The sequence below is a fragment of the Dendrobates tinctorius genome, unplaced genomic scaffold (assembly GCF_039654945.1).
Source record: "Dendrobates tinctorius isolate UK_male_01 unplaced genomic scaffold, ASM3965494v1 ptg000001l, whole genome shotgun sequence".
Taxonomy (NCBI): Eukaryota; Metazoa; Chordata; class Amphibia; order Anura; family Dendrobatidae; genus Dendrobates; species Dendrobates tinctorius.
In genome coordinates, this window is record NW_027361669.1 from 8,756,273 (window position 1) to 8,779,761 (window position 23,489).

A 23,489-nucleotide genomic window follows, 5' to 3' on the forward strand; every position below is an offset into this window, starting at 1 on the left:
AGCCTGACGTGGCTGCAGGACCCACTCCACAGCGTGAGCTGCACTCACACAGCCCTTGCAGACAGCTGTGAACACTGCTGCTAGGGCAAAGAAGGCTACAGTGGTGGTTTATGTAGCCTGGGTAAAGCACTAGATGTTTGGTGGAATCGCTATTTCTAACTGTCCCTCACAGTCTTCTACAGCAGCCTGTCCCTAACTGAATTCACAGCAGAGTGACCAGAAATGGCGGCTGCGGTGGCTTTTATAGTGCATCATGACATCATTTCGGCAGCCAATCACAGCCATGCCAATAGTTAACATGCCTACATGCCTAACAGGATGTGCCCACACTTCGGAGGATTCCCATTGGCTTAATCAAAGCAAGCAGGCTCATAGCATGATGGGAACTTCCGATTCCGATTCCGGAATCCGATATGACAAAAGTATCGGAAGTCCGTATCGGAATTCCGATACCGCTAATATCGGCCGATACCCGATACTTGCGGTATCGGAATGCTCAACACTACCCACCACTCACATTAACTCTAGGGATAAGCAGAAGCGCTCGGTGATACTCAGATATCACTCAAGTATCTGAGTGATCAGATTTGCTCGTTACTAGGCGAGCATTAACCAGTGCTCGATTTCAAACTTAAATCCCCGCCTCACATTTTTGGCACCTGTTATACAGCCATTAAGCATGTGTGGACTGCCTGCCTGTGACTGTAATGAAGTAGCCATCTTGGTGGTCCCATTACTGTGATTGGCTGGCCACATTACATCATCAGGGGCATAAAAGGACAGAGCCGACAATCTCAGCACACTGTCAAAATGGAACAGCTCAGGGACAGGTTGTATTACATAGAGAGTAGTTATCCAGGCCTGAGTGTGCACATTTTAACAAATCTAAGTCCTCTAGTGTTGGTATTGGTACAGATTCTGAGCCATCATACTAACAGTCTCTATAAGGGCTAATATTGTGTTTTGCTGTTTGTATCAGATACATTCTGCATTTAGCCTAGAAACAGCTGCAGGAGCAGGGAAAGTAGTAGAATAAAGGCTCAAAGCAGCGCTGAGTGCTTCACAGTCTGTTGCTAAATATACAAGTGCTGCACGTGACCAGATTTGTTTTTTTGGGGGGTGGACAAATTTACTATATTGTCATCAATAGTGCATAACATGATTTGTGCTACATTTCTGTGACATATAAGACTCCCAAAAAGCATAGACATATTCCTCTGGTTTCAATTACTCACCCATATAGTATTATGTGGTCTTTGGAACATTTCGTTTGTATCCAACAGTCACAGAAACCGTTGAAATTTTTTTATGGATTAAATTACTCACTCATATAGTACTACAGTCATGGCCAAAAGTATTGACACCCCTGCAATTCTGTCAGATAATACTCAGTTTCTTCCTGAAAATGATTGCAAACACAAATTCTTTGGTATTATTATCTTCATTTAATTTGTCTTAAATGAAAAAACACAAAAAGAATTGTCCTAAAGCCAAATTGGATATAATTCCACACCAAACATAACAAAGAGGGTGGACAAAAGTATTGGCACTGTTCGAAAAATCATGTGATGCTTCTCTAATTTGTGTAATTAACAGCACCTGTAACTTACCTGTAGCACCTAACAGGTGTTGGCAATAACTAAATCACACTTGCAGCCAGTTGACATGGATTAAAGTTGACTCAACCTCTGTCCTGTGTCTTTGTGTGTACCACATTGAGCATGGAGAAAAGAAAGAAGACCAAAGAACTGTCTGAGGACTTGAGAAACCAAATTGTGAGGAAGCATGAGCAATCTCAAGGCTACAAGTCCATCTCCAAAGACCTGAATGTTCCTGTGTCTACCGTGCGCAGTGTCATCAAGAAGTTTAAAGCCCATGGCACTGTGGCTAACCTCCCTAGATGTGGCCGGAAAAGAAAAATTGACAAGAGATTTCAACGCAAGATTGTGCGGATGTTGGATAAAGAACCTCCACTAACATCCAAACAAGTTCAAGCTGCCCTGCAGTCCGAGGGTACAACGGTGTCATCCCATACTATCCGTTGACATCTGAATGAAAAGGGACTGTATGGTAGGAGACCCAGGAAGACTTCACTTCTTACCCCGAGACATAAAAAAGCCAGGCTGGAGTTTGCCAAAACTTTCCTGAAAAAGCCTAAAACATTTTGGAAGAATGTTCTCTGGCCAGATGAGACAAAAGTAGTGCTTTTAGGGCAAAAGCATCAACATAGAGTTTGCAGGAGAAAAAAGAGGCATTCAAAGAAAAGTACACGGTCCCTACAGTCAAACATGGCGGAGGTTCCCTGATGTTTTGGGGTTGCTTTGCTGCCTCTGGCACTGGACTGCTTGACCGTGTGCATGGCATTATGAAGTCAGAAGACTACTAACAAATTTTGCAGCATAATTTAGAGCCCAGTGTGAGAAAGCTGGGTCTCCCTCAGAGGTCATGGGTCTTCCAGCAGGACAATAACCCAAAACACACTTCAAAAAGCACTAGAAGATGGTTTGTGAGAAAGCACTGGAGACTTCTAAGGTGGCCAGCAATGAGTCCACACCTGAATCCCATAGAACACCTGTGAAGAGATCTAAAAATGGCAGTTTGGAGAAGGCACCCTTCAAATATCAGGGACCTGGAGTAGTTTGCCAAAGAAGAATGATCTAAAATTCCAGCAGAGCATTGTAAGAAACTCATTGATGGTTACCAGAAGCGGTTGGTCGCAGTTATTTTGGCTAAAGGTTGTGCAATCAAGTATTAGGCTGAGGGTGCCAATACTTTTGTCCGGCCCATTTTTGGAGTTTTGTGTGAAATGATCAATGTTTTGCTTTTTGCTTCATTCTCTTTTGTGTTTTTTCATTTAAGACAAATTAAATGAAGATAATAATACCAAAGAATTTGTGTTTGCAATCATTTTCAGGAAGAAACTGAATATTATCTGACAGAATTGCAGGGGTGTCAATACTTTTGGCCATGACTGTACATGCTCTCGGTGCAATTCTGTTTTGCATAACACTTCCAAAAAGTGTTTAAAATCTTTTCTGGCTTCAATTACTCACCTATATAGTAATACAAGGTCTGTGGTACATTTCGCTTGTATCAAATAATCAAAAAAAGTGTTGACTCTTTTTCTAGCTTCAATTACTCACCCATATATTATTATTATTATATGCTCTGTGGTACATTTCAGTGTTATAAAACACTTCCTAAAGCTTTTAAAAATTTTCTGGATTTAATTTGTAATTTGTCATCCATAGAATATTACAATGTCTTTGGTTCATTTTGCTGGTATATAACACTATAACACTCACAAAAACCATTGTAAATTTATTCTTGTTTAAATAACTCATCCATACAGTATTACGTGCTCTGTGGTACATAATGGTGGTATTAAACTCCAAAAAAACACTTTGCTACAGGTGAACAATTTTTTATTTAAATTAAAATTAAATTGGCATCAAGAGACATAACCATTAGAAAATGCTAAAAAAAATTTTTTACAGCAGAGTATTTTTGCACATTTGCCATACTGTGCTTTTTCTTTTTCAATTAGAAAATGCGTAAGGAGTACAGTAAGGGACAAGAAAGTGGAAGTGCTGATGATGGTGCATGCAGGCACCAAAGACGTGTGACAGTTGTGACTGCACCAGTTGCCGGAGCACAAGAAACACGCCCATCCATAACACATAGATTCCTGCCAAACTTTGCAGGGATGCACCGTACACCACTTCTGAAGCCAGAGATGTTTGAACAAGTGGTCGGTTGGATAGCAGATAATACTTCCAGCAGGTTTGGTAGCACCATCATCCATTCTTCCATACGGTCTAGTCTCATCAGCTAACAGTCTGGATCACTTCATCTTCATGTTGATCCTCCTTTCTCCCATCATGTTGAGTCCCAGGAGACTAGTAATCCTACACTAGGGCACACCAAGGAGCTGTTTACAACACTTTTTCTTGATTGTGGCCTCTTACCATGCATGTTCCAAGGGATAAGAGGAGATGCTGTTTGTTGATGCACAGAACATAGAGCAGTCAAGGCCACAGAAAGATGACAGTGGGGAATGGCAAATTTTGTCAAGGGAAGATGATGATGAGACACAGTTGCCGATAAGTCAGGTTGTTATTAAGTCACCAAGTCAGGACAATCAGGGTGCCATTGTGGAAGACGAGGTGGTAGATGACAAAATCAATGACCCAACCCGAGAAGCTGGCATGCAGAGCGAGGCCAGCAGTGCTAAGAGGAAGGGGTTGGCTGCACCGAAACAAGAAGGAAGAGGCACTTTTGTGACCAGAGGAACAAGTCGGGCAATCGTTCTAAAGGGCACTGACACGTCTTAATTTCTACGTCATAGAGATAGTTGTTCTCCAGTCTGGGAGTTTTTTAAAGTGAGTTCTGAGATAAAAAAAAAATGGTCATTTTCAACTTGTGCCATGCCAAGATCAGAAGGGGCCTGACCACTAAGAGCATAACCACCACCTGCATGATCAGGCACATGTAATCTAAGCATATGACTCAGTGGGCTGAACGCATGGGTCCACGATTGCTGCCATCGGGGGACACCACTGCATCTTCCCCTTTTCTTGAAGCTTCTCAATCCCTTCTCCAAAACAATAGCACAGATGCTCCCTGTGCTGCATTTCTCCTTGCACATTCTGACTTGCCATCATCAGGAACTTCCAAATCCATTCAGCTGTCCCTACCCCAGGCCTTGGAATAAAAGAGAAAGCTTCCAGCCACCCACCCACTGGCCCAAAGGCTAAACAGGCACATTTCCAGGCTGGTTGTCATGGAAATGTTGCAATTTTGGATTGCTGACAAAGAGGAGGATTTCCGCCAACTCACACAGCAGCTGTCCTCAGTCCACAACCACCACTTTTGCGCGTGGTTTGGCGTGCCCACCTTGTACCAGCAAATGTCGAGGAACCTCACCCGTGCCCTTATCAATGCAGTTACTGGGATTGCCCACTTAATGACTGAAATATGGACAAGTGCTTGTGGCCAGGGACGCTGCAATTCACGGACGGCACACTGGGTGAACATCGTGGTGATCGGTGCCAAGTCCCACACTGCCATGGTACATGTGTTTCCGGCGCCGAGGATTGCTTTTTCTACTTCTATCAGGGTATCCTCCGCCTAACACATCAGTTCCTGCACCCGCTCCTTCTCCTCCTCCATCTCCGATGTGGTTTATCAGAGGATGTCGTCCACATCAGCAGGAAACTGGAAGGTCTGCAGCACTGCCTCAGTGAAGTGGCAACAGGCTCTGCTGAAACTGATTTGTCTAGGAGACAAACCACACACCGTGGCAGAGTTACTGAAAGGAATAATACACCAGACATATATGTGGCTTTTGATACTGAATCTCCAACCAGTCATGGTCATGTGTGATAGCGGCAGTAACCTGGTGGTGGCTGTGATGCTTGGCAAGCTCACATACATACCATACTTGGCACATATGCGCAACTTGATAGTTCAGCAGTTTTTTAAAACCTACCCAGATTGTCATAGCTTCTGGTCAAGGTACGCCACATTAGCGCCCATTTCCGCAAGTCAGCTACAGCTGCTGTTGCTCTGGCAGTGCTGCAGCAATGCATGCAAGTGCCTTTCCACCATCTGATGTGCGACGTCACTACTTTAAAAACACACTGACCATGTTAACAATGCTTTGTGAGCAGCAGAGGCCAGTTGTGGAATACCAGCTCAAACATGCACATTCATATTCTGGTCAGCTTCCAAACATAGCAACTGAAGAGAGGTCCTGCATGTCTGACATTTATGCAACTCTACAAGACTTTGAGAATGTAACAAAGTCTCCATCATCAGCGCAATAATACCACTATTGTGCCTACTTAGGCTAGTTTCACACTAGCGTTTATGAGCGCAGCGACGGCCTGCGCACGGCCGCCGCTAAGCCCCGCCCCCTGCCGCGCCTCCGCTGGTAGCTCCGCCTACCGGCGCATGACGCTGCATGCGCCCTGCGATCCCCTATCTTTATCACTGGGGCGCAGGGCGTGCGCAGTATGCGTTTGGCGGCGCATGCGCCTTTTTGACGGTGCGCCGGCGCAACCAAACTGCAGCAGGTTGCGTTTGGCGCAAGTTGGCGCACCGTCAAAAGGACGCATGCGCCGTCAAATGCATATTGCGCACGCCCTGCGCCCCCAGTGATAAAGATAGGGGACGCAGGGCGCATGCAGCGTCATGCGCCGGTAGGCGGAGCTACCGGCGGAGGCGCGGCAGGGGGCAAGGCTTAGCGGCGGCCGTGCGCAGGCCGTCGCTGCGCTCATAAACGCTAGTGTGAAACTAGCCTTAAACAGTCACTGCTAACCCCCATCTGCAGACTTTGGGCACTCAGACCATTCTCATGGAGTCAGTTTCTAACCGTTTGTGCAGACACATGCACATTTGTGGCCTGCTGGAGGTCATTTTGCAGTGCTCCTCCTGTTCCTCCTTGCACAAAGGCTGAGGTTAAGGGTCCTGCTGCTGGGTTGTTGCCCTTCTATGGCCCCCTCCATGTCTCCTGGTGTACTGGCCTGTCTCCTGGTAGCGCCTCTAGCCTCTGGACATTATGCTGACAGACACAGTAAACCTTCTTGCCACAGCTTGCATTGATGTGTTATCCTGAATGAGCTGCACTACCTGAGCCACTTGCGTGGGTTGCAGAGTCCGTCTCATGCTAACACGAGTGTGAAAGCACAACCATCATTCAAAAGTGCCAAAACATCAGCCAGAAAGCATTGGTACTGAGATGTGGTCTGTGGTCCCCACCTGCAGATCCACTCTATAATTGAGGGTGTCTTGTTATTTGCCAATAATTTCCATCTGTTGTCTATTCCATTTGCACAACAGTATGTGAAATTTATTGTCAATCAGTGTTGCTTCCTAAGTGGACAGTTTGATTTCACAGAAGTTTGATTTACCGTATATACTCGAGTATAAGCCGACCCGAGTATAAGCCGACCCCCTAATTTTGCCACAAAAAACTGGGAAAACTTATTGACTCGAGTATAAGCCTAGGGTGGGAAATGCTCCATAGATTATTCCCCCATATGCTGCCCCCATAAGAAGCTCCATAGATTATTCCCCCATATACTGCCCCCATAAGAAGCTCCATAGATTGTTCCCCCATATGCTGCCCCCATTAGAAGCTCCATATTGTTCCCCCATATACTGCCCCCATAAGAAGCTCCATATTGTTCCCCCATATGCTGCCCCCATTAGAAGCTCCATATTGTTCCCCCATATACTGCCCCCATTAGAAGCTCCATAGATTATTCCCCCATGTGCTGCCCCCATTAGAAGCTCCTTAAGATTATTTCCCCATGTGCTGCCGCTGCTGCAGCATGTAAAAATAAAAAAAATGACATACTCACCTCTCCGTCGCTGGGTGTCAGATACTCACCTGTCCTGCGTCCATGGCTGCTCACCGCTATCTGCCACGTCATCAGTCAGTGACGTTCAGACTACAGGGGGCGCGGCGCGCACTAATCACGTCACCGCGCCCTCTGCTGTCTGAAGTCACTGACCGATGACAGACAGCAGCAAGCAGCCATGGATGCAGGACAGGTGAGTATCGCTATACTTACCCGTCCTGACGCTGTGTCTTGAGCCCCCAGCTTCTCCGCGCTCTCTCTTCCTGCCTTCAGCGGTCATGTGATACCGCTCATTAAAACTCATGAATATGCGCATATTCATGAGTTTTAATGAGCGGCACCACGTGACCGCTGAAGGCAGGAAGAGAGAGCACGGGGAGAAGCTGGGGGCTCAAGAGACAGCGTCAGGACGGGTAAGTATGACCTGACACCCCCGCCCCCCCTCCCCCTCTGACCCCCCGGTGTTTATGACTCGAATATAAGCCGAGAGGGGGACTTTCAGCCCAAAAAAACGGGCTGAAAATCTCGGCTTATATTCGAGTATATACGGTACTTAACATTGGCAACTGTGTAAGTGGCAGAGGCAGCATGTGTTAGGAACGGCAGAACGCACTAACTAAAAATAAATAATAAAGTGCGTTCTCCGCTCGGGGTCCACGGTGCAGTAGATGTTACACCGCTGCTACTATAGGTAATGACAGACAAGAAATATGGCGGTATATTGCGCACGGGTTAGACTTAATCCGAAGTCCGCAAAGCGGGCTCTGTTCACACACAGAGGCGCCGCAACATAAACATACAAAAACACTGAGCCTGTTAGCATCACAGGCCTCATGTAAATGCACACACGGTATCAGGCCACAGGAGCAGGACCTAAGACAGAGGAGCTGCATCCGTCTAGACCTACCGTGTGTGCGGCGTCGCTACTGCGAGCGCCAAGAAGGGCTGCAACTGCAGCGTGGCGTAAAACACTGCCACAGGACGACACAGCTGCAAAGCAGGCGCAATGTTGGACGCTAGTGCAGAGGTGCGGTGTGCACAGTGGCCTAAGGCTTGCCACTGACTGGCGCTGACTGCTGAACTAATTCCCTATCCACATGCGTAATATCAGAGGGAAGGGGTTTCTTAATAGGTCAGTCACCAGAATCATACATCCGTCACCATTCACACATAGCAAGTATAGACTATACTAGCGCATGAGCGAATGGTCATGCGCGCTTTTTATAGCCGTGTGGGACCTTCCAGATCTCCGAGATGGACCAATGAGATCTGGAGCAGGACCTGGGCACATGACTCCCGATCTCCAATGGGAGATCGTCTCATGAGCATGCCCAGTATAAGCAAAGAGGAACTTAGTCTTTGGAGCGGTCTGCTGCAAAGTAATCTTCTCTGCAGTAGATAGACAGCAGGAGACCGCAGAATGTGAGGCTCTGGATTCCTGCAGAGCAGATGCAGAAACATGACGCCTAACAGCATGGAGGCTTAATGGGTAGCATTGTAAGCTTACAGCATTGGAGTCCTGGGTTTAAACTCCACCAATTACAACATCTGCAAGGAGTTTGTATGTTCTCCCCATGTTTGCATGGATTTCTTCTGGATACTCCAGTTACCTCCCATATTTCAAAGACATACTGATAGGAAAATTACATTGTGAGCCCCAATTAGGACAGTGCCGAAAATGTGTGTGATGCTGTGTAATTAATGGTGCTCTGTAAGTGAGTAAAATAATATTTTTTAAAAAGGCAATTTCTTTGAGTCATTTCACAGATTTTTACACCAGACCATTCACCAGCAGAGCAGAGTACAAGTCTGAGACGTAGTGAACGACTGGAGAAGATGGTGCAGGGGTATCTCGAGCTCAATATCAATGCCATCAGGGGGAGGTTTGAACCCTTTTGTATTTTGGACTGCCAGAGCTTGCCTTTTTCAAGGTGTCTCAGAGTCCCATAATACTAATTCTAGCCTGAGAAAATTGATAATGTCTGTAAGGCACTGCAAAATTAATGGCGCTATATAAGTGAGTAAAATAAAAGATAAATAGATTAAATTGATACAACTTTAGAGGTGTCTTCCCCTAATTTTTGGAAATGGTTGGACTTTCAGTTGGATCTCCTTCATGTGTCTTGCCTGAATTTGGCAGGCCTCTCAGACCACCAGGCCTATACCTGTCGCTCATCTTCCTGCTACTGATCAATGTTTAAGCTAGAAATGCTGGTCCACGCCCTGTCCCATGCTAAAATGTGGCCTGCTGGTTGGACCACAGAATTAGCAGAAAGGATTTATATACTGAAAATTAGCCTGTTTTCTCAAGCACTCTATTAGTACAAACAATTTATATTCAGAAATGTGGACTCTTGGCTGGAGAAAAAATAGTAGCACTAAATATGTATATATTGAAATGTGGCCTTTTTTTATTCAGGACCATGCTATTAACAAAAAGGATTTATATTTTGAAGTGTATTTTATTGCCAGCCCAAAATGTGCTTCTGCAGAAATGTGAACTTGTTTTAGGACCACAGTATTAGCACAAAGAATTTATATTTTCAAATGTGGACTCCTGTCTAGCCCAAAATATTACCAGCCCAAAATATTTTTCTGCAGAAATGTGGACTTGTTTCAGGACCACGGTATTAGCACAAAGAAATTATTTTTTCAAATGTGGACTGCTGCCTAGCCCAAAATACTAGCAGCACAAAATATCTTTTTTTAGATATGTGACCTTGTTTCAGGACCACGGTATTAGCACAAACAATTTAGATTCTCAAATATGGACTCCTAGACAGATCAAAAGTATCAGCACAAAATTAATAGATACTGAAATGTCATCTGCTTTCTAGAGCATGGCATTATGTGACGTCGGAGGCTGTAACCGCCGCCGTTCCAGCATACTCACCGGCCAGTAGGAACAATGCCTAGTAGAAGACTGTGAAAAATGAGGATGAATGAACTCATGGAAATCAACATCTAGTAGAAGACTGTGAAAAATGAGTATGAATGAACTCATGGAGATCATCATCCAACACTGCGGAGACACCGTCACATGTTTCTCAACGCAGTGATTCTAGAGCAATGCCCTCATCCCTTATGGCTAGTCATTGCTTGCGTTGAGAAACATGTGATGGTGTCTCCGCGGCTTGTGTTTTGCATATTTTTACATATTTCCCATAAGGGATGGGGACATTGCTCTAAATCACTGCGTTGAGAAACATGTGATGGTGTCTCCGCAGTGTTGGATGTTGATCTCCATGAGTTCATTCATCCTCATTTTTCACATACTCACCGGCCCTCAGCTCGCCGTCCCATACTCGCCTCCTCCTCTTCACCGTCCTCCCGGCGCGTGGTGCTCACGTGCGCATGCTCTAGGTCACGGGTGCGCGCTCTGCAGGTTCCTTAACCCTGCAGCGCCTGCCCAGAGGTCTGGCAAGCCAATCAGCCCGCAGCGCATGCTATATCAGGCGTCTCCATGATGGCAGAGATGCCTGATTATCGTGTGTTGTACCTTGCGGCACTCTGGCCAAGTTGTAGGGTTCTTCCCTGCAACTCCCTCTGTATTTCTGCCTTGCCTCAGTCCTGTACTCCTAGTTCAGTTCTGCGCTTCGTCCTGTACTCTTGTCCAGTTCTATACTCTGTTTTGTACTCCTTGTTCAGTCCTGTACCCCGTCCGTCCTCCGTCCTGCACTGCCTACTCTGTCCTGCACTTCACACTCAGTCCTGCACTCCTGTACTCCGTCCTGAACTCCGTTCTCGGTCCAGCACCCCATGCTCAGTCCGGTACTCCGTCCTGCACTACTACTCAGTCCTGCACTTCGCACTCAGTCCCGTATTCTGGTATTCCGTCCTGTACTCCGTTCTTGTGTGCCTGACCCGCCCTATATCTCTGATTCATCTTGCTCTGGTTCCGCCAGTTCCTCTCTGGTCCTTTGAGCCGCCCCTCTTGGTTCTAGCTGTCACGGTATCTGTCTTCCGAGGGTCTGCCCTAACGGTCCCTGTATAGGGGTCGGCTCCACCTGGCGCGCTCGCCCCCGGGAGCTCCAGGTTCGCGACCCAGAGGGTCCACTCTTGGACGTCACCTGTCTGGTCATCACACATTAAAACAAATTAGATTTTCAAATGTGGACTCCTGGATGGAGAAAAATATGAGCACAAAATTATTACATACTGAAATGTCCCCTGCGTCATGGAGCACGGTAATAGAACAAACAATTTAGATTCTGAAATGTGGATTCCTGGCTCAAGAACAACATTACCACCACAAAAGAGTTATATGCTGAAATGTGCCCTGGTGTCCTTGAACACACAATGAGCAAAAATGATTGATCTGCTAGGAGGTCGATTTCACAGCAACATCGGATCCTAAGTATTTCAACTAGCTGATTGACAATCAACCACCTGGATAATGTTCTGACTATGCAGTAGGAGCAGCAGGAGTTTCCTCTCTCTGCTGTTACTCTGACAAAATGGCATCAAAACAAGATGTCAGCTCTTTATATGAAGAGTGACATGTGAATTTGGCAGCCAATGACACAAGCCCTTGTGTCTAAACATTCTGGATGGTTTCTGTGCCCTGATTGATGGCCGGAATCTCCACACATAAAGTTAAGAAAAAAAACAGACCACCACAACTCTAACATCTTCCCACCCCCCTCCCCTCATCAAACACTGCTCATCATGCAGCACCACTACCCAAGCCAAAGTCATAACAACCGCATTAGTGGAAAAGAGATCTTTTAGCAATCTTTGGCTGAATTTTGCAGATTTTTAGAAAACATTTTTGGGTGTCCAAACACAAATCTGAATGCGCTATGTTGTGCCGAATTTATAAAACTAACTTCAAGGGTACTGGTTTGCACAAGGAATCCAAAAGTTTTTTTCCTGGGGAAGAGTTGAGCAATTTTGGTCGGATCGGGTTTCGTGAAACCCGACTGAAACAAAATTTGTTTCAGATGAAACTGGTCCGACTAGGGCAAAAAAAAGTCGGAGTTTCGTCCGAATCCCAACCCCAATGCAAGTCAATGGGAAATAAAAGTCGGCATTGAGTGGATGAATGACATCTGCTCAATGCCAACTTTTATTTCCCATTGACTTGCATTGGGGTCGGGTTTCGGACGAAACTCCGACTTTTTTTGCCCTAGTCGGACCAGTTTCATCTGAAACAGATTTTGTTTCAGTCGGGTTTCATGAAATCCGATCCGACCAAAGACGCTGTTAGCGTGGGTGGTCAGGAGCGGGAGCTCCGAGAGTGGACCCTCTGGACCGTGGCACCGAGGGACCCCGGGCGAGCTGCCAGGTGGAACCGACCCCTATACAGGGACCGTTAGGAGCAGGCCCAGGGGTTCGAGTACCACGGTAGCCGGTACCGAGAGGGGCGGCTCAGGATGGACCGGAGTAAGACTGAGACTGGAGTAGGACGGCAGGAGCACTGAAGACAGGACTGGAGTAGGACGGCAGGAACACAAGGCAGGACTGGAGTAGGACGGCAGGAACAGTGAAGGCAGGACTGGAGTAGGACGGCAGGAACACAAGGCAGGACTGGAGTAGGACGGCAGGAACAGTGAAGGCAGGACTGGAGTAGGACGGCAGGAACACAAGGCAGGACTGGAGTAGGACGACAGGAACACAAGGCAGGACTGGAGTAGGACGACAGGAACACGGGTAGCAGGACTGAGAAGCTGCTGTGAGGAGCAGCCGAGACAGGAACTGCAGGAGCAGAGTGTGCACGATGGAGCGAGGCCAGAGTGTCAGGAAACACAACGATCAGGCGCCTCCCTCAGGGGGAAGCGGCCTGATATGGCCCCGTCTGGTCAGCCATTGGTCCAAATGTGCTTCCAGGTCAGGGCACAGCCGGAGCATAAGAAGCAGGAAGGAGGCGCGGCCGCGGCCTATGGCGCATGCGCATAGCATGCAGGGAAGGCATCGGTCGCGGGTCTGTCTCAGGTGACCGCCGCGGCCGTCGGGTGGAGAGAGGCTGCGGCGTGGGAGCGGAGGGCGACTGCGGCGTGGGAGCGGAGGCCGGGTGAGTATGGCGGAGCGGTGTAACAGTACCCCCTCCCCTAAGCCGCCCCCCCCGGAGATTAACAAGAAACCTCTTGAGGATACGGGGAGCATTAATATTCTCCCGAGGCTCCCAGGATCTCTCCTCAGGACCAAAGCCCTTCCAATCAACGAGAAAGAAAGTCCTACCTCTAACCCTTTTCACAGCGAGGATGTCCTGCACTTCAAAAACGTTGTCGGCACCCACCGGCTGAGGACCAAGATCAAGCGAGGAATGGAAATGATTCAGCACCACAGGCTTCAGGAGAGAGACGTGAAAGGTGTTTGGGATCCGGAGCGAAGCAGGCAACCTCAATTTGTAGGCAACTTCGTTAATACGTCCCAGAATTTCAAACGGACCGATGTAGCGTGGACCCAACTTGTAGGAGGGCAGTTTTAGTCGGACGAATTTGGAGGAGAGCCAGACCTTGTCGCCAACACGATACGGAGGAGAATCCAACCTCTTTTTGTCTGCATAGTTCTTCATCTGATCAGCGGATCTCTTGAGTGATGTGTTGGTCTCAGCCCAAATCTTAGAAAATTCCGAGGACAAGGCATTGGCCGCGGGTACCTCAGAGGCAGGGGTTATCGGAAGAGGGACACCAGGATGTCTGCCAAAAACAATGAAAAACGGAGACTTGGCCGAAGACTCACCAGCATGGTTGTTATAAGCGAACTCTGCCCAGGGGAGTAAGCTGACCCAATCGTTCTGGTGGGCGTTAGAGAAGTGGCGTAAGTATCCCGTAAGCGTCTGGTTGGTACGCTCTACTTGTCCGTTGGACTGTGGATGGTAGGCCGAGGAGAAGTCGAGGGAAACGTTCATAAGCTTACAAAGCGAACGCCAGAACTTGGAGGTAAACTGAACCCCTCGGTCAGACACAATGCGTCGAGGTAGTCCATGAAGTCTGAAGACTTGATGAATGAAGATCTCGGCCAGCTCCGGCGCTGAGGGAAGACCGGGCAGAGGGATGAAGTGAGCCATCTTGGAAAAACGATCCACCACCACCAGAATGACTGAGCAGCCCGCAGAGCAGGGTAGGTCGGTGATGAAATCCATGGCGATATTCTCCCAAGGAACCGTAGGGTCAGGCAACGGAAGCAACAAGCCAGACGGAGATCTCCGTGGTACCTTGTTCTTTGCACAGGATGGACAAGAAGCCACAAAATCGAGTACATCTTGGCGAAGTGAGGGCCACCAGTAGTGACGTTTGATAAGATCAAGGGTCTTCTTAGTTCCGGCATGGCCGGCCAGTTTGGAGGAGTGCCCCCATAGAAGAACCTTTTGCTTGAGATTCTCTGGCACAAGCGTCTTGCCAGGCGGAGGAGTAAGCCAGTTCACTGGAGCCACGGTGATGATCCTAGTGGGATCAATGATATGTGACGGTTCCTCCGTGGATTCGTGTGGTTGGAAGACCCTGGACAGGGCGTCGGCTTTGGAATTCTTGCTGCCGGGACGGAATCGGAGCTCGAAATCAAATCGGGCAAAAAATAAAGACCATCTGGCCTGGCGAGGGTTTAGTCTCTGGGCAGACTGGAGATAGGCCAGATTCTTGTGGTCCGAGAAGATGACAAAAGGATGGACAGCTCCTTCCAGGAGGTGGCGCCATTCCTCCAAGGCCAACTTGATGGCCAAAAGTTCCCGGTCACCGATCGAGTAGTTACACTCGGATGGAGAAAAGGCCTTCGAGAAGAAGCCACAAGGGTGCAGGCGACCGGAGGCGGTTCTCTGGGACAGCACCGCCCCGGCACCAGTCGAGGAAGCGTCCACCTCGAGTACAAAAGGTCGATCGCTCTCAGGGCGATGCAGGACCGGAGCCGTGGAGAAAGCCCGTTTTAGGGACAGAAAGGCCTCCTCTGCCTCAGGAGACCAATCCTTGGAAGTAGACCCTTTACGGGTAAGCACAGAAATGGGTCTTGTGATCGCGGAGAAGTGGGAGACAAATTGCCGGTAATAGTTGGCGAACCCGAGGAATCGTTGTATCGCCTTTAATCCGACGGGGCGAGGCCATTTGAGGATGGCAGACAACTTCTCGGGATCCATCCTTAGACCAGCGTCGGAGATAATGTATCCCAGAAATGGCAGAGAGGTCTGTTCGAAGAGACATTTCTCGATCTTTGCATACAGACGGTTCTCCCGAAGACGCTGAAGCACCAGGCGGACACTCTTTCTGTGGGACGAGAGGTCCGGCGAGAAGACGAGGATGTCGTCTAAGTACACGACCACACAGGAGTACAAGAGATCCCGGAAGATCTCGTTGACGAACTCTTGAAAGACTGCAGGAGCATTGCAAAGACCGAAGGGCATGACCAGGTACTCGTAATGGCCATCTCGAGTGTTGAAAGCGGTCTTCCACTCGTCACCTGCACGGATACGGACCAGATTGTAGGCTCCTCTGAGGTCCAGCTTGGTAAAGACCCGAGCCCCTCTGAGACGGTCAAACAGTTCCGGAATGAGTGGAAGAGGGTACCTGTTCTTGATGGTAATCTCATTCAAGCCCCTATAGTCAATGCATGGCCGTAGAGTCCCGTCCTTCTTTTTGACGAAGAAGAACCCGGCTCCCGCGGGCGAAGAGGATTTCCGTATAAAGCCTTTGGCGAGGTTCTCTTGGACGTACTCGGACATGGCGGTGGTCTCCACGGGAGACAGAGGGTAGATTCTGCCCCTTGGGGGGGTTGAACCAGAAACAAGTTCAATTGGGCAGTCAAACGGCCGGTGTGGAGGGAGGACCTCTGCTTCCTTCTTATCAAAAACATCGGCGTAGGAGCTGTAAGCTGGAGGAAGACCCGGGAGGTCTGGAGGTGACCGTGGAGCGGCCGCCAGGCGGACAGGAGTCAGACAGCGAGCTTGGCACGGGTGCCCCCAGCGGAGTATCTCCCCAGAAGACCAGTCGAGAACAGGCTGATGAGTCCTTAACCATGGAAGACCGAGTAGAATGGCGTGAGAGAGCTTAGGTAAAACGTAAAAGGCTATCTTCTCTCGATGTAAGGCTCCGATTTGCAATTCCACCTCTTCAGTGACCAAGGTGACGGTCACCTGTAGCGGTTTGCCATCCACGGTGGCAATCTGAATTGGGTTAGATAGAGTGACTACAGGAATTTGGTATTTGTCTACCTCTTCCGGCCGAATGAAGTTACCCGCTGAGCCCGAATCCACGTAGGCCACCTCGGAACCACGCCTCCCTCCTGAAACCAAAAGCACAGAAATCGTAAGGGGTTGAGAGGAATCATCATCATCACCTAGGAAGGCCTCTCTTACCTGACCTAGGTGGAGTCGTTTCCCTGTCTCTTAGGACAGGTGCGGATATAGTGTGACGAATGACCGCAATAGAGGCACAGACCTTGTGCCCGTCTCTCTCTCTGACGTAACTCGGCCAACCTGAGATGATCTATCTGCATGGGCTCACCCGAAGAGAGGGAAGAAGATCCGACTGAACGTGAGCTGGCCGACTGAGCGAAAGGAGGAACTGACCTGGAGGAGCGCCTGTCTCTCACTGACTCCCGAGCGCGCTCCAGGAAGCGCAGGTCAATGCGGGTAGCCAGCGAGATAAGGTCCTCTAAGGTGGACGGGGTATCTCGACCAGCGAGTTCATCCTTTATTTTACTAGAAAGACCGCGCCAGAATGCCCCCACCAAAGCTGCATTATTCCAGCCGAGCTCAGAGGAAATAGTGCGAAAGCGAATAGCGTACTGTCCGACCGTGAGAGAGCCCTGGTGTAAGTTAAAGAGTGACTCAGTGAGAGAGGCTAACCGGCCCGGCTCATCGAAAACCTTACGAAACGTATCCAGGAAAACCGGGAGACTCGAAACGACCGGGTCGTCACGTTCCCAGAGCGGGTTTACCCAAGAAAGGGCCTCTCCCTCCAGATGGGACATGATGAAGGCCACTTTGGCCCGGTCCGAGGGATATTGCTGCGGCAGCCATTCAAAGTGGAGACTACACTGATTTAAGAACCCCCTACAGAGCTTGGGATCCCCGGTGAAACGAGGCGGCTTGGCGAGGCGGGGCGTCGGATGAGCAGCAGACGCAGGGGGAGGAGTCGGCACTGCAGCGGCAGCCTGGAGGGCCGACAAGCGACTATCAAAGGAGGCCATGTAGGACAAAATGTGGGTTTGAGTATCTTGCTGCTGGCCCAGCTCCTGTTGGAGACTGGCCAGCTGAGTGGCATTTCCAGGATCGGCCACCTGTAAGGCCGACAAACGGGTGTCCATCGACTTCATGATTGACATAATGCGCCCCTGATTCTCCCGTAGGAATAGCAACTCTTTCTGGGTAGCAGCCGTAGTACCGGCGGAGTCCATGGCCTGATCGTACTGTTAGCGTGGGTGGTCAGGAGCGGGAGCTCCGAGAGTGGACCCTCTGGACCGTGGCACCGAGGGACCCCGGGCGAGCTGCCAGGTGGAACCGACCCCTATACAGGGACCGTTAGGAGCAGGCCCAGGGGTTCGAGTACCACGGTAGCCGGTACCGAGAGGGGCGGCTCAGGATGGACCGGAGTAAGACTGAGACTGGAGTAGGACGGCAGGAGCACTGAAGACAGGACTGGAGTAGGACGGCAGGAACACAAGGCAGGACTGGAGTAGGACGGCAGGAACAGTGAAGGCAGGACTGGAGTAGGACGACAGGAACACAAGGCAGGACTGGAGTAGGACGACAGGAACACGGGTAGCAGGACTGAGAAGCTGCTGTGAGGAGCAGCCGAGACAGGAACTGCAGGAGCAGAGTGTGCACGATGGAGCGAGGCCAGAGTGTCAGGAAACACAACGATCAGGCGCCTCCCTCAGGGGGAAGCGGCCTGATATGGCCCCGTCTGGTCAGCCATTGGTCCAAATGTGCTTCCGGTTCAGGGCACAGCCGGAGCATAAGAAGCAGGAAGGAGGCGCGGCCGCGGCCTATGGCGCATGCGCATAGCATGCAGGGAAGGCATCGGTCGCGGGTCTGTCTCAGGTGACCGCCGCGGCCGTCGGGTGGAGAGAGGCTGCGGCGTGGGAGCGGAGGGCGACTGCGGCGTGGGAGCGGAGGCCGGGTGAGTATGGCGGAGCGGTGTAACAGACGCTCAACTCTATCCTGGAGTAGTTTGTAACTGCTGACTTCTTACAGGTATTTTCAAAGCATACTATCAAAATTGATATTCAGTCATATAAATTTGAGTCTCAGGCTAGCAAGGCTACTTGTAACATGATTAGATTCATACAGGTCAGGACCAGAGACACAATTGAGAAATAGTCTTAGTCAAAACCAACATGACAATCAAATAAACACCTTTACAAATGAACAGTGTCTAAAAGTGTACATGGAAGAAATTTACTGCAGACATTTTTTGCTAACACTTGAGAGAACTAGTTAGACTTTATTGCATTGGCTCATAATGATCAGTTATGCAACAGTGATTTATTATATTGCAATGATGCAGTTTTGTAGATAAAATAAAATGTTATTGCATATGAACAAGTTAATTAATTAATTAAAAAAAAGTTTAGGAATGTTTCTGTAATGTTATGTATAGATGATACAGAGTATACCTAAGAGAGAGGTTCATTGTTTTTGAGGTATTCATAACTTTGAAACAAATGGGTTTCATTATTTCATCTTGAAATTACATATTGAAAATAACCTCAATATTTGTTTTGTGCCAATTCACAATAATGGCCACACAATTTTAACATAATTCTAAAGTAAATTACCATTCTCCTTGTTGTTTAGACAGTCAAATTATTAGTAAACCAAAAAGAGCTTTGTGTGTGCTAAGCTGTATATGAACATTAAATATATGAAATTTAAACTGCATTACATGAATTGGCCAATTTATTTGCTAAGTACCTTTATTTTATAAAGCATATTCTAATACAGCTATAACGCAGTTTTAAATTCACTTATTTAAAGGAGTTGTGTCGCCATAAAGAGTGCATTTAATACAGCAGAAAGGTTTTTGCAAATTACAGTTATTAAAAATTATGCTCCGTTCCAAAAAATAACCTTTCATTTTCTGAAATGGTCTTCATGGCAAAATTTCATCTGTGAGCTTTATCCGTTCATCCCAGTGGCAATCAGGTGGCTGCACATGCGCATTTCCTGTCATCATAAAAAAGCGTTCCTACACCTCCCCATCTTTAGCATGCTCAATGTATATGAGAAGCTCACTGCGCTCACAGAATGCTGGGAAGTGTGAGCAGTGATAGCAAACACACTTCCCGCATGCACACAGGTCTGTCAGGTAGGTAAGATCGTTCTGCTTCACCTGCGCATGCTGTCAGAGCTGTGTAAGGCTACTTTCACACATCAGGTTTTCGGCATCAGGCGCGATCCGGCGTCGTGCCGGAATGCCGGATCCGGCAAATGTTTTGTAAAACCTGAAGTGCCGGATCTGGTTTTCTGCCGGATCCGTCTTGTTCTTGACAGACAAAACCGGATCCGTCTCATCCGGTTCATCCGTTTTTATATCGGTTTTTCTATCCGTTTTTCGACGGATTACGCCGGATCCGGTTTTTAAAATTGACCCTTGTGGCCTTCCGAACGGGATTGGCTACTGGAAAACTAGATATAGCATGTTCCTACAGCCCTTCTTTGACAGGTTGTAGAGAAGAAAGTGCAGGTTGGAGAGAAGAGCAAGTTACTGGCGAAGATGGATGTTGTCATTGGAAATATTACCACTAGAAGTTCTGTGACGGTTTCAGGGACAATTTTCCACTATACTTTATGTCACCTCAAGGCAGAGTACACTGGGATGACAGAGTGTGAGAGATTTTTGCCCCAAACTTGTGTACCTTCTGGACCAACAGTATATACCTTTGCCAACCAAAGTTGGCTATCTTGTCATGGTCTTATTTTTACCTTTAGGCCACAGGTGTGTACCTGGTTGTGTTTTATGCAAAGTATTTCACCTTTTAACAAAAGTTGTGTACATTGGTAGGAAATCACCAACAATAAACACAACTTTTTAGGTGAAATACTTTGCTTCAAACACAACCAGGAACACAACTGTGGCAAAAAGCTAAAATTTACCCACAGTTATATACCTGGTTTTGAATACCTTTTTACCTTTGAAATACCCTGTATTTAACCTTTTTTTAAAACATATTTCGCCGCAGAAAGAAATGACAGACAACCATTGTGAAACGATAATTTAACTTTTATTTAAATTTTTTTTTTTTTGTAAAATGTTTTTAAAGTGCAAAAAACTTTTTTAATAAAGGTTTTAAACCCAATGGGCATTTTTATTACAAAAAACACACATTTACAATTCTGTGTACTGTGGGGTGGAAATACTGCTGGAGGGGCTGCGGGACACTTCGACACTGGGTGTGTGGAGAGAGGACTGGGATCGTGGTGGGGAAGGAACAGTTAGAGGTGAAGGTGTGGAAAAAACTACAGAATGGGTGGACATGTGGGAAGCAGAAGAGGTGGTGGGTGGTGGAGTGGAGGGTTGGGAAGGGACTGTAGGAGCAGATGATGTTGATGGAAAGTTGTATGGGGAAGGAGTTTGGTACGGGGAAGGAGTTTGGTACGGGGCAGGTTGCTGGAAGTGGGGAGATGACTGGTACTGGAGAGGTTGCTGGTACTGGGGAGGTTGCTGGTACTGGGCAGGTTGCTGGTATGTAGTAGGAGGGGGAGGATAAAAAGTGGCTGGAGGGGGTGCAGATGTAATAGGAGGGGGAGGATGGAAAGTGGCTGGAGGGGGTGCAGGTGGAGGAACTACAGTGGTGGGAGGTGGAGGTTGGGAGGTAACCTGCTGTAGAGCACCGTGGCACGAATGCATTACATGCATCTGCTGCGCTCCACAACAGACCTGAAAAAGGTGTGGTTTGGCGAAGATCTTGCTTCTCAATGCATGGTTTGCAGAAGTGTCTTCACCTCCAGAATGCTGGAGTTGATCTGCTGAAAGCCTGCGGAGATTTGCTCTGACAAGAATTTGAGACAGTTCTGGAAAGATGCATTCAGATGCAATAACTCTTGCGCATAACTCTTTTCCTGACCCCTCTGCCGCTGCCGCCCAGTACCCGCAGGTGTACTAGAGGCGGCAGGGGCAGAAGGGTGGGGTAAAGGGAAAGCGATCTTCTCACCAGCAGCTTCATGTAATGTAGGCGGCCACGATGCTCCTGTGCTGGTGGATGGGACAGATGGGTCGAATGTGTGGGAAGGCAGGGAAGGTGCAGATGTACCGGGGCGGTCGAAGTGTCCCTCGGTGCCGGTCTCCTCAGGGATCGCCTCAGAAGGGTCCAATCGTGCAGGCTCCCGAGTGCTGCTCACCGTGCTGTGGAATAAAGAGAAAAAAAAACAATTAAAATACTGACATGGTATGGCCCTGGCTGAAAAAAAAAAGTTACATCTAACATTTTTTTCACATGTGGTGTGTAATATTTACCTTCTGGTGAGCATTGTTTCCCGGAGGAACGACAGGGCTTGTGCGTACTTGTACTTGCTCCTGCGTCCTCCAGATCCACTCGGGGCCCGCATCTCTTTATTGAACTCCTTCTTGAAACGATCCCTCACAGACCGCCACCGATTCACAATTCTGTTCCCTGAAACGAGAAAGGAGTGGTTAGTATACAACATCAGTGTTTCACAAACTCCAGTCCTCATGGTCCCCAGGGGTCATGTTTTCAGGATTTCAATAGTAAATAGAAATCCTGAACACATGATCCGTGGGGACCACGAGGACTGGAGTTTGGGAAACACTGGTTTACATCAAGCAACCTGTATATACTTACGCTCTTTAATCTGGGCCCGAGCTTCGAGGTCCTCCCAGCGGCCCACAAGGAGAGAACAGATTTCCTCCCAGAGTCGTCGGGTAATGATCAGGTCAGCGTGGCGGCGGTCAGCCATATTCCAGAGCGGCTCCCTTTCTCTGACGAGATCGATGAGGCGGTCCACATCAATCCCTCCATCCTCACCGTCAGAGTCGGGAGCACGCTGTGAAGGCTGTTAAAGAAAAAGACAAAAATAACATAATTAGCCTCCACAAAAGAAATGAAATAAAAAGTGCAAAAAAACAAAGCAAAAATATTTATACTTACACGCTGGTGACCGCCGCGTTGCTGTCGCCGACGACCCTGGGAGGCACTGCGAGGACCTCTTGGCCGAGCACCAGATTGGGAAGACTAGAGAAGAAAACAAAAAATGTTATGTGTTTGGATGTAGGCATTTGTTTGCTGTGTGTGGTCTGCAGAACATTGTTTTCTATGTGTTGTGTGTAGTGTGATGTTGTGTTTCTGCGTTTGATGCAAAAAACTTACGAATTGTGAGCCCACTCCAAGCGTCTGTCCACCCCTTCCTTCTTCTTCTGGGAGCTCCTCTTCATCTTGTGATTCCTGTTTTGAAATAAAAGGCAATGAATAGACATATATTACAGAGATGATGGATTTTGGAAATAAAAACTTACCGTCAAACGCTGACGATGCGAGGGAGGGCTCCCAGAAGAAGATGTGCTGTCCTGTTGATGGCCACACTCCATGCCTGTGGGTATTGCTGCTGCCAGTGATGCCATTTCTGCTGCTGCTGCTGCTGCTGCATCTCTTTGGCAGCTGTTGAATAAAGAGAAACAAAGGGCCAATGAATATCTTGATATTCCATGGCCCTAGTTTGGAGGAATGGGGGATTTGATAATTACCGTCTCTCATCTGCTTCTGGACTCCCCTCTCGTTCAGCATGCTGCTCCATTTGGGGTGGTGCTGATGGTGCTGCTGCTGCAGATGTCTGCTGCCTTCTCCTGCTCCTGGTTCTTGGCTTGGGTGGCATGTTGGGTGTGGCTGAGGGTCCCATTGTCTTGCTTTTATATATCTCCTGTGGGCAGAGCTACTGAGCATGCTCAGACCAAAAAAACCGGATCCGGCCACCGGATCCGGCTTTCGCCGGATCCGGCGCATTGCGGCGCTCATAGGCTTTTATTGTGTGAAAAAGCCGGACGCGCCGGATCCGGTGGGTACGGCTTTTTTGCTGGAGACAAAAAATGTTACAGTAGACGTTTTTTCCAGACGCCGGATCGCGACACATTGCGACACATTGCCGGATCCGGCGAAAACCGGATGAAACCCATGGCCATCCGGCGCGATCCGGCGCAAATGCAAGTCAATGGGGGGGAAACCGGATCCGGCATT